This window comes from Camelus dromedarius, chromosome 14, assembly GCF_036321535.1.
Source record: "Camelus dromedarius isolate mCamDro1 chromosome 14, mCamDro1.pat, whole genome shotgun sequence".
Taxonomy (NCBI): domain Eukaryota; kingdom Metazoa; phylum Chordata; class Mammalia; order Artiodactyla; family Camelidae; genus Camelus; species Camelus dromedarius.
In genome coordinates this window covers 3,691,714-3,709,878 of record NC_087449.1, presented here as the reverse complement: position 1 = coordinate 3,709,878, position 18,165 = coordinate 3,691,714, and the positions used below count along the sequence as shown (strand labels likewise).

The window sequence follows — 18,165 nt, the reverse complement described above, 5'->3', positions numbered from 1 at the left end:
CCCTAACAAAGTTGTAGAGACACTGAAAACTGTCTTGCGCTGTTTGAAGTGAACTAGGCCTTGGTGCTGCAGAAATAGCTCCACTTACATGAACTAATAAGTATGTGGGAAGAGGAGGCTGACAAGATCCAAAATCTAGGTGTAGAGCCTCAGCTGAGAGAGGCAGTCCAGACACGTTCTTTCAGGCTCATCCAGCTTCTCCATTTCTCATTCACTCACCTTCTCAGCCTCAGGACTCATCTTCGTTCTGCTTGCTTTCTTGTTTGCTTGCTCGCTTTCTCTCTCTCTCTCTTCCTTCCTTCTCTTCTTCTTCTCTCTCTTCCTTCCTTCTTCTTCTTCTTCTTCTTTTTTTTTCTCATTAAGCCATGGAACACACCCGCCTCCCCGGACAGTTCAGGTGAGGTTTTCCATGGCCTTTCCCGGTTTTGGCCCCTCTATAACCTCATCTGCCATTTCCCCCTCCCCCATTTGCTATCTCTTGGAGTGCATCCATGGTTGTCTTTCCATTCTGTACACCTGCAATTCTCTGTCCCTTACACCCCACACTTGGCTGGTTCCTTCTGACCCTTCAGATCTGGGCTTAAATGTCTCCACCTCAGAGAGTCCTCCTCTGATCATGCTACAGAGAGTTGTGAACTGCTTGCCTCCTTCTCCTCCACTTGCACTGGGCTATGACATCAGGAAAGAAGGAAGGGGCAGGCAGGAGATGATGTTGAGAGCGAAGGAAGAAAAAAGGGTGGGAAGAAAGAGGTTTCTCTGTAGCACAGGGAACTATATTCAATATTCTGTAATGGACCCACTCTTTCTCAAATCTCAGGGGACACTAGTTTACACACACGTGTCTCCTCCCTTAGCACGCAGACCCGCCCCCGGGGCCACGGGAGCCAATCCGCGCGCACTCTGCGGCTCCGGCCCCGCCCCAGCGCCCTCCTCAGCGGCGCCCCTCCCTCCGCCCGCCCAACGGGCAGTTCGTCAGGCAGGCAGGCAGGCGGAGGTTGGTCGAGCTGACGGCGGCTCGTCAGGTCTCTCGAGCGCTGCTGGTCCTGCTCCCTTCCACAGCGGCGGCGGCTGCAGCGGCGGCGGCGCGGTGTCTCCGGGAAGCGCGGCGCTGGCCGAGCGGCGGCCGCGGAGCTCAGTGCCCGGCGCGGCGGCGGCGGGCGCGCGCCCCGAGGCGGTCCGCGGGCAGGTGTGCGACGGGGGGCCGCGCTCCAGCAACCTGCTACCTCGGCGAGGGCTCCCACGGCGTCGTGTGGTGAGTGTCTGCGCCCCGGGTGCCGGCCGCACCCGCCCGCGCGGGCCCCCGCCCGGCCTCGGCGGGCGCAGCTGCGGCGTCGGCCCCGGCCGCGCGACCCCAACCCCAACCCCGAGCCCGGCCCCGACCCCGGAGGGGCTGCCCCGCCTTCCGCGCGCCGGGGGTGTCGGGCGGGGCCGGGCCGCTCGGACTGGGGCGTTGCTCGCGGCGCTTCGCGGGAGGGCCTGTCCTGGGCGGCCGTCGCTGGGCGCGGGGAGTGGGGGAGGGGCCCGTGCGGGGAGGGTGGAGGCCGGGAACCCGGCACTCAGGGACCCCTAGGACGGGAACGGGCTCTCCTCACCTCCTTGTGCTGGCCGAGCGACCTTCCCTTGACGTCGAATTGTGTGAAGCCGCGAATTCCTTAAGATGCTCATGGCGGCGGCTCTGTTCTGGAAAGCGTTTCACAGCGGCATGTGTGCCCATCCCCTAAATCATCATCTTGTTTGCCCCCCTCGTGTGCGTTTACCGCAAACAGCTTTGGTTCAGCACCTTCCCTGCTGCCAGGGGTGCTCTCCTGCACAGGCTTTCTAAACCGCATGAAGCGGCACCAGTGTTGGTGTGTAATGTTTCAATCTTGAAGTTTTTAAATGGATTTTGGGGTGGTACTGTTGGCATTTCAGGAAAGGTAAGTCAGCATTACTGTGTTGATTTCTTAAGGAGTCGTTTGGGGTTGGGCCTAATTTGACTTTCCCCCCTTTTACCCCGCATGAGCTCCAGTACTAGCATAAAGGCAGTCATGCATTTTCGCACAATGGCTGTGGACTGTCCCTGTTACTGCTTTAGTGCTCAGTGTGTATGCAGCCCTGATGGAGTTCTTGCAGAACCACGTGCGGGCTCCCTTGTCTGGCTCCAGATCCCTTAGAAGCGCTCGTGGAATGGGGGTGACGGTGTTGTTGTTTTATTAGAACAAACTACACGTCGTATTTAGTGCTGGCAGAGTTGTGGAAGTGTAGGCTCCCTTACACCTAAACTTCTCCATGTGAGTGTGTCCTTTGTGTTAAATGAAGGAAGCAAACTATTTCTGAACACTTCGTGTCAGGTACTGTGCTAGGTACTGTTACCTCATGTTACCTGAACAGCCACCTTTCAGGGAGGGAAGGGCAGTGCTCTCTCTCTTTCAGAAGAGAAAGTGTTTCCAGGTGAAGCCAGTTCCTAAGGTCTCACAACTAAAGAGTCAGACTTGAGACTATAGACTGAGATCTGGTTTCTGAGGCTGGAGCCCTTTTCATTACTTCCTATTTTCCTTAATTAGTGTTATCAGTAAATTTGGAATTTTAGCGTATTTTACTCTTCCAAGCAAATTTATATCAGTAACGTCATTATTTCAGAAGTAGTCATAAGTTTAGAAATGTATGGAGGGAATGTTTTACCAAGTATGCTGGCTAGGTACACAGTATAGTTAAAATTCATTAAAAAAATAAAAGACTTGAATGTTTTCATTCTCTTAAGGAACAGAGGGCCTCACAGTATACAGTTGTGTAAATTCACTTTAACTCAGAGGCTTAGGAGCCATAGGAGATATTAAATTAGGTCAGACCTAAAGGAAATAAGGTCCTAGAAGGTAACGGAGAGATGTTACTGCCCACAGCATCTCGTCTCTGCCATAGCTCAGATTCCTGTTCACGTGTTGGTAAGTGTGCAAGTCACCAGGTCTCATGGTGAGAGGCTGGGTATTGCCCATCCCGTCCTTGGGCCATTTGACGAATGAACACTTTTGAGAAGAGGCAGGCACATGAATAGTTTTGAAATTCTGGGAGAATCTAGATCACAGATGCTCTCAGTGACCGGAGAAAACTGAGATGGGGAATCAGGCTACGTGACCTTCTAGAGGTGAAGTGATGTAGTGGCGTGGAAGATGGAGCTGTTAGAGTCAGTAACGGGCTCTTGTCAGAGGAGTGGTGGACTTTTGATCATGGCAGGTATGGGATGAAGCAAAGGATAATGAGGTGTTACAGGGTAAGAGGCTGAAGAGGAATTTGGATTGGGAGAGATTCTGAGCCAGGACCTGGTGATGTGGTATGGGGAAGGTTGTTAATTCCAAGGCTTCTAGCTTAGGTGCATGGTGGTGCCATTATTTGAGGAGGAATACTGTATGCAGAAGAAGTTTGTAAGGAGAAATAATGAGTTCTGGTTTGGACTCATTAAGTTTAGGATGCTGTTGACCCTTTAGGCTATATCCAGAAGGCATCCTGAAAATAAGAGGGACGTAGAATCTGGAGATGAAAATTTGTGTAAGTGGTAGTCTGGTGTGGATGAACAGAGATTCTTATTTGAGATCACTGGTTAGGTGAAATTGCATGCATATATTCTGCGTGTTTATCTTCTTAGTAGAGAATCTGTAGCTTTTAGGACATTTTCAAAGTGTTCATTATCCCAGAGAGATTAAGAAGCAGAGAGACAGAACAAAAGAGCAAAGAAGGAACCTTGGCAAGCAAGTAGTTTTAAGAGGTGGGAAAAGGAAGAGAAAGCTGAGGACTGGTGAGTTGTGTAAGACGGGAAAAAAGGAAAAAATGGTCTGAAAGAGAGAAGTGAAGCTGTATGTTTCATCATCTAATTAAGTATCTATGTTGGATAAATTCAGCTTGAAACATGTTCTGAATGTGATTGAGAGGTTGTGAGGTCATCTCCATAGTGATCCTAACTGAAGCCTTGAGAGGGGACAAGATGAGAAAAAAATGTGTGAGCTGAGCTGAAGGAATGCTTGACTTTAGGTGTCCATAGCAGGCAAGCTAGAGGAGGAGTAGGTGTGGTCGGAGACCAGAGACCTGGGAGTCCACATTGTCAGCGGAGCCGGGGGTCATAGTGGTCACTGGGGATTGGTACTGAGGACTGTAGAGAGCACAGCGCAGCGAGAGGGCAAGCTGTTGGGTTTGTTGACGTTCAGCTCTCCTAAAAACATTGTTTTAACCAAAATTCCGTTGTGCTCACATTCCTGATGGTACTGTATCTGATCCTGTTAAGATGTCTGTGATGACGGCAGGCCAGTCAGAATGACTGTTTAGTCAGCGCTTTCCGTCACTTTTTTTTTTTAAACAGATATCAATTAGTCCTCTTACCCACACTGCAGGGGTGTTTCCTTTCAGTAAGTGGAAATTTGAGACACAGCGAGGTTACTTAATTTGCCCACAGATACGCAGCGAAGAAGTGGTAGAGCATCTCTGCCTGGTTCCTAAGTGATGCTCAACCAAAAATCAGTTGAGAAAATACATGCTTTCAATAGTAGAATATATCTATTGTCTGCTTTCTGTGTGATTTGCTTTGTTAGCCTTTTACAGAAACCTTTCATGCCAGGTCATTTACTTAGAATTCATTGAGCTCCAATTCCCTGCGAGGACTCAAGGGGCACCTAGCCCTTCAGTAGTTCCTGCTGCAGACAGCAGGGTGCAGTTGGGCGGGAGCATGGAAGGGCGGGGTGGCGTGGGGCCACCTGTGTCTGGCTTCACAAAACTTGGCACTGGGTGTGGAAGTATGACTGGGAGTTTGCCTTGAGACGTGCTGTCCAGGTAGAGCAGAATGCACATGCCAGGGCACAGAGGTCTAAGCGCGGCACATCCGGTCAGGGAAACCAGGAGTTGTCTGGGAAGTGGGGGTGTGGGTGGGCGCCTTGGGGAGAGGGCTGGAGGGGAGGCAGCTGGGATGGGCGGGATCAAGTTCTGAAGGTCTTTGTTTTCTAAGGACCTGGGACTTGAGTTGGTAGGTGAAAGCCACTGAAGGATGCCCTTTTTCTGCTGGCTCCTCATCAAATTTTGTTTCCCTCATTGTCTCTCTTTGACTTCCTACCCTCTGTGCTTGTTCTCTCTTCTTTCTGGTTACGTAAGGGTACTCAGTGGGTGTGATTTTCCCCCCGTCTCCAGGGGCATTTTGACATGTATGTGGATTTTGGTTTGCTTTTTGTTGTTACATTGATTAGAGGTGTTAATGGCCTTCGGAGTGTATGTGGTGGAGGTGGACGTGCCCAATGACCCGCACGCAGTGCGCACACGGCAGTCAGCCCCTGCACTGGAGGAGCATCCTGTTCAAATGCCAGTGGTGTTTCCCTCCAGCCCATCTCCAAGAACAGCTGGGCCCTGGGCAGGTCCTGCCTCCCTCCGAGATTCATCTCCTCCATGACCTTGTCCTTAATACCCTCCATTCCTCCCTGGAATTTTGCTGGGTGTTGGTACCACCTATTTGAAAGAGAGGACCAGCAGTACTATAAATCATCTACAGATGCTCCAGACCAGATTCCTAGTTGTGCTGGTTTAACTGTTAATGTAACTTTAATAAAGAAGTCTCTTGTATGGTTTTTGGAGCTCAAAGATGTGAGGAGACCATCTCACATGAGCAACGGAACATCCAGAGTTTCTGAACAGTTTTGAGTGCAAGTAAAATGCAAACAGAAGTCATTTTGATATTAGTAACATCGCTAATAATGTGCTTCTGGTGGTTGGCTATAATTGATAAGCCATTCTGCTCAATTTAATTTGTATGTTCTCAGTTCTCAGGCATTAATACAAAGGTTGTTTTGAAAAACATCGAAGTTGAGTTTTCCGGGAACTCTGTATAGTTTATTCCTCACCTTGCTTGCGGTAATGTACCTGCTAAGTAGAAAACAACCAAATTCCTCAACAGACGTCTCGAGGTACCCGACCCCAAGTCCAGCCTGCTCTGCCCGCCCCCCTGACTGACCCTGAGATGCTCTTTCTTCCTTTTTGCTTCTCTTTTCTCTTTCACTTCTTAGGGTTCCCATAGATTGAAAAGCCAACAGCATAGATGTTCTCCAAGTTCTCTCTCAGGTGCACAGTCTTAGGGCAGGCTCTGGGCTCTGAAGCCGGCCGTGGCTGGTGGGAGCTGGGGGGTGGGGTCTAGGGGTGAGATCTGTGTGGACCTCACTGTGACCAGCTGACTAGCGTTAGCTGCAAGCTTGCCTTAGGTGCTGTGGTTTCAGTCATTTTCATCCTCATCTTTGAGGTATTATTTTTTACTTACAGATAAGGAAACTGGGTCTTAGGTAACTTGTCTAGAGTTGAGAGTCAGTAAATGTACAGCAGAACTGAGATTTGTCTAGACTTAAAACGTGTAATTTTTTGCCCCCGAACTACTGTAGACTTTCCTGTGCTACAGCGAGTTACCTGGAAACGTGCTTCCTGCAGCCTGGGTTCCTGAATGTGTTGGCACCAAAGTATAAAATGATGTTTGTCATGACCAGCTTGGGCCTGTTGTGGCGATGGAGGAGGGAGGAACCAGCAACTTGGAAGGGGTGAGGAAGGTAGGGTCAAAGCAGCTTCATTTTTATCAGAAGGGTGTTCATCATTCTCACTCCTTCTATGTCCTCCACCAGTTTCTTGATTTTGATCCGTTTAGTAACGTTACTGTGTACATGACTTATGTGCTAAGCAATAGGATTGAAGTGGTTTTTACACTTTGGTGTTTACAGTCTAACGGGAAAGCAATCACATTTACGAAATATGGTGAGGTGCAGAGTGCTCCCTTTTATACCCATAAAAAGTGGAGCAAAGTTTTTACGGAGTAGTCCGGGAGGGTTTCCTGGAAGAAGTGCTGTTTAAGCTGGGACCTGGAGAATGACTTGGAGCTAGCTGAGTGAAAGGTGGGGAAGGGTGCTAAAGTATTTCAGGCACAACTTGTAGAAAATGGGCTGTAGAAACTGAGGGGTTTGTGATTAAGATCCAGGGATGTTTCTCATGATGTTGCAGGGACAGGAAGAACAGTTACAGTTTCAGGTGTGGATGTAACCAGGAACTAAAAACGACCAAGGTAGCGACTCCTCTCCCTGTTTACATTTACAAAATCTTGCATCCTGCATCTCTGCACAGCTTTTTTTTTTTTTCTCTCTGTTCACTTTTACCACATCCCCATGCACTTGGCAGAAGAGCGCTGACCCTAGCTGCCCAGAGCACTCTTGACTCCTGGGGTAGAGAATCTGATCCAGCTTGGGCCAGTGTCCAGCACTGGTCTGGGCACCTGAGGCCCAGGTGGAGTCATGTGATAAGGCTGGACCTCTCTAAGGTGGCACAGTGAGGTGGGGGTGGTCATGAGATGTCTCCCGCTGACCTCAGACTTACCCCAGTGCTGCTTCCCCTGCTCTTGTGCTGGGCTGAGGCCTGCTGTTTGGGGCTGGGGGAGGAAGGAGAGGAGGGCAAAGTAGTTTAGGCAGGGGAGGGGCTTTGGGTTGCTTTTAGGGCTCTTCTGCCTTCCTGTGTCTGGCAGTATGGGGGTGGCAGCCAAACTGGGTGGCATTCTTTATAATTTATGTAATATTGGATACACATGTAACATGTGAGTTATGCAGCCTAACAGTAAACACCCAAGAACCCACCACACACTGACTTCAGAACAGATTATCTGGAAATTTTTTGCCGCTGTCCACGTGGGACAGGTCAGGGTGCCCCTGTAAAACCCCCAACAAAACAAAGGTTGTTTCCTCTTCTACAACTTGTTATCTTTATAGGAGTGCAGAAGTGCTAACATCCTTAAAGGTCAGAGCTCCAAGAATAGGCTCTGCTATCTATTTCAGGCTAAAGGCAACATTGTTTTACAAAAGGTGCAGAGCTGGCAAGACTAAGCCTAGAAAACAGGGCACAGGGTTAAAGGAAAAGGAACAGATCTAATATGAAGTCTGGTGTGTTCTTTTCTACTACAGTGCCTTTTGGTGAGAGGTAAGAGGATGTGTGTGGGTGGGTCCTCCTCTGCCCCAGGCTGGGGTTGGGGCAGGAGCCCTGCCAGGTTCACTGTAACTTGGACCTGATCTCCCACAAAGTAACAATTACAGGTGATTAAAATGACCTGTCAAATTCCCTTCAATTGCCTGTAAACTATATGAGGGTGAGGAGGGCAGGGGAAGTCTCATTGGCCAGTCAGCAGTCTCTCAGGATGCAAGGGACCAGTGTCGTAAAAGGTTCCAAGGTGGCCAGGCCAGCACAGCTGCCTGCTTGGCTCTCCAGCTGTGGGCTCCTAACATGGACACTTTTAAATCTCCCGTCCCTCTTCCCTCTGTCCCAGGGTGAATGAACACAGTCCCTGAAGCCACCTGGGCTGAGCCCAGGCCAGGCACACAGCCTCATGCATACAGCCCACTGCCTGCTGTCTATCCCCCGGGCTCAGTTGCACCCCCCACCCCCTGCCACCGCTGCATATCCGTGTGCCCAGTGCTTCCACCCTAGGGGTTCTGATCACCATCTGGGCCATCAACCATCCAAGGCCCACAGGCCAGTGATGGGCAACCAGGGACCACCCTGACCCGCCATCTTAGACAAGCCACAGAGGGCCAGGATCATGGTGCTTGGGAATTGGAACCGCCTTCAGCCAGGCCAGCGGAGCCCTGTAGTGCCTGACACTAGCTGTACCAGATCCCTCACTGGGGGCAGTCCTATAGTGACCTGAGCACGGACTTCCCTGCCCTACCCGGGGGTGAGGGGGGTCAGCTCCAGGTAGGGGTGCACTTGGAGGGGGGGATACCGCCGTGATGGGGGACAGTCTGAGAAGTAGGGGTCTGGTCGGAGTGGAATTGACCAACCTGATGGGGAGACAGTGGCCATTTTGGGATGTTGGGGGTCCTGGTGAGGCATGAGGGGTGAGCTTGGGGTGTGGGGGCCATACCTTAGTATCTACCGGGCTGGGGAGTGGGGACCGGGACCTCAGTGTGAGAAGGAGCTCTGTCTTAGGGGTATGGTGGGAGGCTGGGCCTGGCTGGTGGTGGGGGAGACAGTAACGGGGTGGGAGGGCAGGGCGAGTGGAGCTGGGGGGTGTGGGCTGACCCAGGGCGAGTGGTGGTTCTGGCTGAGTTCCAGGACCTGGTCGATGCCAGAGTGGGGGCTTTGGTGATGGAGACCCGCCCCACCTGGCCCGACTCGCCAGGTCCTATACATCAGGAGCCCCAGCCAGAGGGTGCGGTCTGCCTGCTGGAGGAGGAGGAGCGTGCACGCGCGGATGCGGGAGCCCAGTCACAGCTTGTGGAAGCCAGGTGGGAGCCGAGCACTCCTGGACCAGCTCCCGAGGAGGAAGGCGGCCCGGGGACTGGGCCGCCGCTTGCCGTCGCCTCCGCTGCCACCGCCGGGCAGGTAAAGGGGCGCTGGTGGGGGCGCGCAGGTCCGGGAGCCTGCGGGTGAGGCCTGGGATGCGCAACTGGGGAGGCGCACAGGGAGGCGTGCGTGGGTGAGGCCTGGTCCGCGCGGCCCATTAGGACCCTGAGGTGTGTGCTGGCCGCCGCGTTGGTTCATGGTGCCCCCTCCCCCTGTTAGTAATCTCTGTACCCGCGTCTTCGCCATGGGTTGAACTCGTGTTTGGGAAAGTAGAGCACCTCCGGGAGGTGGGAGGGCGCAGGACGGCCCCGGAGCACCTCCGACTGGCCCTCAATTCGTGGCCTGTTTCCAGGAGGCGGGTGCAGTGCCGTCGTGGGGCCGCGGTGGAGTGTGGGCTGCCCCATGTGAGCCTCTGGATTTGTTCCCTATTCCCCTGCGGCCTGGGGCGGTCTGTGCTTCCCCATGATCGTGGGGTGCTCCTCTCGTGGTCAACCTGTTCCTGGGAGGTGACGGGGTGCTGTCAGGGTGCGGGGGCGGTGGCATCAGCGGCAGGGAGGGAGGTCTGCCTCTTGTATCTTGTTGATATGCTCCCATCTTCCCAGCTTTCTCTCCTGGGGGCGGCCTCTTCCTGAGAGGCAGGTGCAGTGCGGTCAGTGTGCGGGCATGGCGGCAGCGACAGACGTAAATGGGAGCAAATCCCCGCGCTCGCACGAGGCAGCCCAGTGCTGCAGCCTCTGCCTCCGTCCCCCAATCTTCCTGACAGCACAGCGCCCGCCTTCCAGGAGCAGGCCAACCTGTAACCCGAGTCCTGCAAACCCTGGGCAGCAGAGGTGGAGGCCAGGACAGGCCACAGGGGAGTTTGAAGCAAATCCACGGACTCGCATAGACAGACCCCTAAACCCGCCTCTGCCGCTGCTTGCCTGCCCTCCTCGCAGGAGCAGGCTGACCTCAGGACGTACCTGGGGCAGCAGAGGCCGCCCCCACAGGCCCTGCCTCTGGGGAGTTGGGGGCAAATCAACCCACTCTCCATGGGCAGCTCCCCTCTCCCGCCGCTGCCCCAGGTTTGCAGGACACTTGTTTCCAGGACAGTGGGCTCCCGGGAGGCAGGGGCGGTGTGGTTACAGGGCGGCGGCAGGGAGGGGTGCTGTCCTCCCCCAGCAGCTGACTTTCTCCCATCTTTCCCGGGGCCTGTCCTGGGGACGGCCTCTGTGAGCACAGGTTCTCAGGGCGCATGTCTTCATACCAGCTTTCTGGGAGGAGGGCGCAGTGCAGTCAGGAGTCAGGGGGCAGCGTCAGCATTGGGCAAGGACTTTCTGAGGACCCGGCTCTAGCCCAGGATAACTAACTCTACTTTCTTATCTTGCTTCCTCAGTTGGTGGCTGTAGCAGCTTTTCCATTATAGGTTATTTTCAGATACTGAACTTAGGTTTCTCTGCTATACAGAAGAAACTTTCTTTAAAATTGATTTTTATATGTAGTGGCTAACATTTGTAAATCTCAAAATCCCAAATTTATCCCTTCCCACCCCCTTCACATGATAACCATGATTGTTTACTAAGTCTGCAAGCCTGTTTCTGTTTTGTAGATAAGTTCTTATTGTCTTTTTTTTTTTTAGATTGCACATGAGTGATATTATATGGTATTTTTCTTTCTCTTTCTGGCTCACTTCACTTAGAATGATGATCTTTACGTTCATTCATGTTGGTGCAAATGGCGTTATTTTATCCTTTTTATGGCAGAGTAGTATTCCATTGTATAAGTACACCACAAATTCTTCATCCAGTCATCTGTTGCTTTATTGTGTTGGCTATTGTATATAGTGGTGCTATGAACACTGGGGTGCAGGTATTTTTTTCACATTGTAATACCCTTTAGATTTATACCAAGAAGTGGGATTGCTGGATCATAGGGTAAGTCTGTTTTTAGTATTTTGAGGAATTTCCGTAATGGTTACACCAAACTACATTCTGACCAGCAGTGTAAGAGGGTTCCCTTTTCTCCACACCCTCTCCATTTAGTTCATGAACTTTTGAGTGATGGCCATTCTGACTTTGTGAGCTGATACCTCATTGTAGTTTTGATTTGCATTTCTCTCATTAGTGATATTGAGCATTTTTTCATGTACCTATTGGCCGTTTGTAGTCTTCATTGGAGAAATGCTTGTTTAGATCTGCCCATTTTTGGACTGGGTTGTTTTTTGTTATTAAGTTTTATGAGGTGTTTATGTATTCTGGAAATTAAGCCTTCGTCAGTGGAATTATTTACAGATATTTTCTCCCATTCTGTAGGTTGTCATTTTGTTTTGCTGATGGTTTCCTTTGCTGTGCAAAACTTGTAAGTTCAGTTAGGTCCCATGTGTTTAGTTTTGCTTTTACTTCTGTTGCTTGGGTAGACTGCCCTAGGAGAACATTGCTGAGATGTATGTCAGGTAATGTTTTGCCTATGTTATCTTCTAAGGTTTATAGTGTGTTGTCTACATGTTTAAGTCTTAGCCATTTTGAATTTATTTTTGTGTATAGTGTGAAGGAATATTCTAACTTCATTAATTTACATGCAGCTGTCCAGTGTTCCCTACACTATTTTCTGAAGAGACTGTCTTTACTCCGTTGTATTTTCTTGCCTCCTTTGTCAAAGATTAATTGACCAAAAGTTTGTGGGTTTACTTCTGGGCTCTCTATTCTCTTCTGTTGATCGGTTTGTCTGTTTTTGTATCAATACCAGGCTGTTTTGACTGTAGTTCTGTCGTATTGTCTGAAGTCTGGGAGGGTTATTCTGCCATCTTCATTCTTTTTCTTCCGTAATGCTTTGGTAATTCTTGGTCTTTTGTGATTCCATGTAAACTTGAAGATAATTTGTTGTAATTCTGTGAAAAATGTCCTGGGTAATTTGATAAGGGATCACATTAAATCCGTAGATTGGTTTGGGCAGTGTGGCCATTTGAACAGTATTAATTCTTCCAATGCAAGAACATGGGATATCTTTCCATTTCTTTAAGTCCTCTTTAATTTCCTTAGTCAGTGTTTTGTAGGTCTCCGCATATGTCTTTCACTTCCTTGGTCAGATTTATTCCTAAGTATTTTATGTTTTTGGATGTAGTTTTTAAAGGGATTATTACTTTCATGTGAAGGAATGCCACTCATTTCTGCATGTTGATGCTGTGTCCTGCTACCTTGCTGAATTCTTTCATTAGCTCTTACAGTTTTTGTGGGGAACCTTTAGGGTTTTCTGTGTATAGTACCATGTCATCTGCATATAATGACACTTTTACCTCTTCTCTTCCACCTTGGATCAATGACACTTTTACCTCTTCTCTTACACCTTGGATCCCTTTTCTTTCTTTTTGTTGTCTAATTGCTATACTAGGACTTTTGATACTGTATTGAATAGAGCTGGTGAGAGAGGGCATCCTTGTCTTGTTCGAGATTTGAGCAGAAAGGCTTTCAGCTTTTCACTGTAGAGTATTACGCTGGCCATAGGTTTGCTATAAATAGCTTTTACTATGTTGAAATATGTTCCCTCTGTACCCACTTTGGCAGGACCATGGGCTCAGTGCAGTCAGGGGGCTGGGAGGATGGTAGCAGCAGTGGCAGCAGCGGCGGGAGGAGAGGGGCTGCCCCTTTTGAACCAGTCATTTGCTCCCATCTCCCCTGTGCCCTGGCCTGGGGGTGGCCTCTGCTGCCTCAGGTTCGCTGTAGGCATGTCCCCAGGTCAGCAAGCTCCCAGGAGGTGGGCATGGTGCAGTCAGGGAGGAGAGGGCAGCTGAGGGAGGGTGCCTGCCTTGGAGGAGCTGGCCTCTTTGCTCCAGTCTCCCTTGTGGCCTGGCTTGGGGGTGGCCTCTGCTGCCCCAGGTTGCAGGACCACGTGTCCCAGTCTGCCTGCTCCTGGGAGGTGGGCAGGGTGTGGGGGCCACCTGACTGCTACCAGCTGACCACATCTCACCAGCCTCCAGTAAGCAAACTAGGAAATGTGTGTCCCACCACTGGGGGCAGCAAAGGCTGCCCACAAGCCAGGTGTTGGGGGACGGGAGCCTGGGGCAAATCCACCTGCTCAGTAGGGCAGCCCCCCTCCCCCTGCCATTAGCTCTATATTCTTGCTTGATTTAAACATCTTGTCAATCTAGTGTATGTGTAATGATACATTATTTCATTATATTTTAAATTTACATATCCTTAATTACTAATGAGATTGGTGGCCTTGTTATATTTGTTGGCCATTTAAATTTCCTTTCTGTGATGAGCTGATTCAAGTCTCCTGCCCATTTTTCTGGTGGAATGTCTCTTGTCCTCATTGATCTGTAGGAGTTCTTTATGTACCTGGATATTAAGTCTTTCTGTCAGTGATACCTGTTGCAAATATCTTCTCTGTGGCTTTTTTCTATGGTTCTTTTTAATAAAAGCTTTTTTTCCCCCAAGTAGTCAAAATAATTGTTTTGTTTCCATGTCAAAGGAGAAGTCCTCCTTTATTATCTAGAAGTTTTTTTTTTTTTCATCTTTAATTCTTAGATCCATCTGAAAGCAGCTTTTGTATATAGTTTGCGGTGGAGTTCCATCTAATTTTTGGAAATATGGATGCCTGGTTCTCCCAGAAGCAGTTGTGTTGAAAGATTGCCTTTCCCCATGGTCAGCAGTGCGGCCTTACCATGAGTGTATCAAGGGTCTACATGCTCGGTCAGCTTTTCTGGGCCCTGTTATATTTGATTGATCTTCGTCTCTACATTGGTACCACACTGTCCTAAATATTGTTACTTTATTATAAGTCTTGATATCTTTAGGAGAGTATTGGCTATTCTTGACCTTTGATACTTCCAAACACATTTTGGAATCAACTTGTCACGTTCACCCCAAAAACTGTTTTAACCTTACAATTCTGTTAGGGATTGCATTGAATGTGTCATTCAATTTCAATTTAAATTGACATCTTTACATTGTGAGTCTCCTATTCAGTGACCACTTAGCATAACCCTTTATTCAGTTATCTTTCTATAAAGTTTTATAATTTTCTCTGTAAAGATTTTTCATCTCTAGATTGTTAGATTTACTGTCACAACTTTATATTTTTTAGCACAATAGTGCTATTGTTAATATTTAATAAATTTTTATTTCTAATATGTGTGGTATTTACTATAAATTTTATTATGGAAGTCCTCTATTTCTAGTATGCTAACTTTTTCTCAAGAGTAAATTTTATTACCTTTTTCTCACTTATATTTTTGTTTTAAATTTTATGTGTTAAACTCTGGGTAACTGTAACTTGATCTTTTTTTATACATTTTGGATTTTGTTTTTATTTAGGATGTTTGTATCTGTTCACGATTAAGATGGATCTGTAATTTTCCTTTTCTTTCTTACCTTCTGTTGGATTTAGGTATCAGAACTTTGTTAGCCTTATACAGTGAGCTGAAGAAGTTTTTTCTCTTCTATTCTTCGTAAGAGATTTAATGTTGGAAATACTCCTTCCTTACATGATTGCTAGGACTTAACCAGTGAATCTGTTTGGGCCAAGAGTGTTCCATGTGGGAAGATTTTTGACTGTTTATTCAATTTCTTTAGTGGTTAAAAATCAACGCAGGTTTTCCATTTCTTACATCAGTTTAGTAAATTATATTTTTTCTAGGAATTTACCCGTTTTGTTTAAATTTTCAAATTCTGAACACAAATTAATTCATAATAGTTTCTTTTTAATGTCTGAAGATCAGTAGTATCATTTTTTTATTTGTGATATTACCTTCTCTGTTCTGAGGTGTATTGCATAAAAGTGGTGTAAACTACAGTTATTTCTGTCAGCTAATTATTATCCATCTCAGATACTATCACAAAATTACTATTTATGTCAAACATTTTGCTGCCACAGTAACTTATCGTATTCTTATTTGACAATATAATATGTTGATCTGTAGCCAATCTTTGCATTTTAGGAATAGAACATGCAATTGAAAAGGTGCAATAGGGTCACAGAAACCAAGTATGCAGAGAGTTTCAAGAAGAAAAGGAGAGCCAGTGGTATGTAGGAAAGTTCAATGGGAGGGCAGATTGAAAGTCTACGATTAGACAGAAATAGGCCTTACGAAGAGTGGTCAGCCTCTTCGAGTTAGGACCTTTAGTTTCTTAAGACACTTCTGATTTCAAAGTCCACCAGGCATCAGAAGTAAAATTTCAGAATTCTTAGTCAGAGAAATCACAAGTCTATTCTTTCTTTCATTTCTTTGAAGTTACTGCTTTGCTATCAAGGGTGAAATTCCCTGAAGGGGAATTTGGGGAGGTGTGTTTTCCTTTTCATCCTGTAGAAGTCATCGCCTAAATCCTGAATTTTTAGTTCTTTAATTTTCTAAGAATTCTGAATTATGTTTTATATCAAAATCTGATTTTTTTTGAATGGTACTTTTAAAGTTTTGCTTATTTGCAATATGCCTTTCAGTAAAATTGAGGCCCTGTATTGAGGTCTCCTGAAAGGCAGTGTAGAAGCTCATGAAAATTTTGAAGTAGGTGCTCATGTTTCACATCTGTGGAAATTATATTTAAATTTAGCATTAAAGATCATTTTATCTTTGTCTTTCATTCCAGGAACTTGTGTCCCTGAAGCCTGGTAAAGCTGCAGAGCTGGTTTCCACTCACTTTCCTGAACCGATTGAAATAGTCATTAAGGAGCTTCAGGTAAATCTTGCAGAATATATTGGGAAGAAACATCTAGCTGAGAGACAATTATTGAACATCCACTTAAGAACTTTTGATTGTGATCATTTCTTCAGTTGATAGTTCCTTTTAATAGCAATTTCTACACATTGTGTGTGTGTGTGTGTGTGTTTAGATTTGGGAGCAGTTGTGGATCTCTAAGTCTGGACATGAGGGTGCCCGTCTTTGTACATAAGAAGCACTAAGATCACAGAGATATTTCTGGAGCTGTAACCTACACTCACCCTAGACATTATCACCACAGGGGCTCCCCCCGCCTCCCCCCATAACTTCTGCTGTAGTAGATGCAACTGTATTCTCTTTGGGCTTCATGTTATTTGTTCAGACTTCTGTCATCCTCAGAAAGGGTTAATGATGACTAGAGTTTTTCTTGGGAAATCTTCCCTAGAATACAACTATATTAATGTTGAGTAGTGAGATGCTCAGTTGAAAGTACTGTGTCATGTAGCTAGTATTCCACTCGTCACCACCACGGCACTGCTGGGAGAGTGCTTTGCTCACTACCATTATGGCCACAAGTGATAGAGATAGGGAATAGGACAGTGACAGGGACACGTAGCACAACCCAGGATTCCCATGTGGCAGTAATAGTAGTAGGAGACACGTACACAGGATGGAAACCACAGCAGTGAGTGGGAGGCAGCTGGCCTAAGAGACAGAGATACGGAGGTCATTCATTGACACACTTCATTTTCCCACTACTGTGCCCCCCACCCCCCCACCTACCACAGTACGGTAGGCTCTGGGGGGCACAGGTAAGTGTATAATGTTTTCTTTAATTTTCTCATGTGGAGCAAAGAAGCACTTATGTAAGTGCAGTATAGTGTTAAAAGCACTACACCAGACATAGTAAAAAAAAAAGTGCTGCAGGAACAAGAGGAGAGAGAGAGAGACTGAGAGTCAGACAGGAGTTCCCAGGTACATGTGAACTGGGCTTAAATAATTGGTGTCAGTTTTCTAGGCAGGGAATTGGGAAGGGGTTCTAGATGAAGGGTCCTGGGTGTGTAGAGACTTAAAGGCACAAAGCAACATGCATCTTCAGAGGGTGACGTGGTGGGGAGGATAGCAGAAGATTAAGCTATACATGGTGTGTCGGGGGGAGGAGTTAAAAGTATAGAGACTGGAAAATAGGGTTTGGGGGCTTACAGTGAACAATTTAATATGTAAAGCTAAGAAATAATATACTGAATCTTCTGTGTACTGGAGAACTACTAAATTTTTTAAGCAAGGGAACTATACCATTAGACTCATTTTATAGAAAATTAATCCTATAGTGTGAGTATGACTTAGAGGCACCACCACTGAATATTGTTACTGAAGATTGTTTTTCCACATAAAGTGAGAAATACCATGATTTAGAAGATCGCTGATGTTAATTCACAATGTTACCTGGCTAAAAGTTGGTCTTGGTTTTAAGGTAACATACTGTTTACCTGTAGCCTTAATTATAAATGTGATTACATAATGCTGCTTTCTTGTCTTTTTTGTTTCCAATGATGCCGTTCTTAGGAATCTGCAGCCAGATGCCCCAGACACCGTTACAGTGGTTCCCCTTTATCCTGAGGGTGATGGAAGGTGTACACCAGACACTGGAAGAACATGGAAGTTAGAAGGCAGACGAATTTAGCGTCTTCATGATGCATTTTGCTTTTTAGTATAGCGTAAAGTTTAAAGTAGAAAGAAAATTTGGGAGATACATAATGACGGAATAAAAATGTAACAATTACACAGTTTACCTTCCAACCCCCACCAATTTTTAATATTTTAGTGTATGAAATAAAAATGACATTCTTCTGAAGTGATAACTTCAGGATTTCTAAATGTGTTTAGTTATCAGTGTTCTCTGTCACTGACAAAAGTTCATGAGCTTTGCTTTGTGCTCAATAAATTGTACGAAGCAGTGTTTTGTCACTAGCTTTCAGTGTTGGTTGTTGAAATCTGCTGGTTGTGCTACTTGATAGCACATTTCTCTGCTGATGAAGTGCTTTTTGGCATTGGAAATCTCTGTGCTTTCATTTGCTATTAATATGTTAAGAAACCAGTTTATAGTGGTTTTACAATTCTTTGTAGTATTGTTTAAAGGCTTCGGTGCGTACCTCTAAATATTTTTTTTGGCTTAAAAATATACGTGCTGATGGCTCAAAGAAAGCAAGTATGGATGATATCT

At 47.1% G+C, this 18,165-nt stretch overlaps 1 protein-coding gene across 9 annotated transcripts in view; it reads left to right on the top strand.

Moving 5' to 3' along the window:
- Positions 1-1,105: 1,105 nt before the first annotated feature.
- The window catches only part of LOC105105215 (ankyrin repeat domain-containing protein 26), a 75,301-nt gene continuing 58,241 nt past the window's right edge, over positions 1,106-18,165 (top strand). For 4 of the 9 annotated variants that reach the window (XM_064493358.1, XM_064493355.1, XM_064493354.1 and 1 more), the window contains exons 1-3: positions 1,110-1,252; positions 15,870-15,959; positions 17,508-17,603. The gene's annotated coding sequence lies outside the window, so the exon portion shown is untranslated. Of the gene's footprint in view, positions 1,253-15,869; positions 15,960-17,507; positions 17,604-18,165 lie in introns of all 9 variants that reach the window. The other 5 variants (XM_064493361.1, XM_064493362.1, XM_064493356.1 and 2 more) reach the window with 5 other exon arrangements.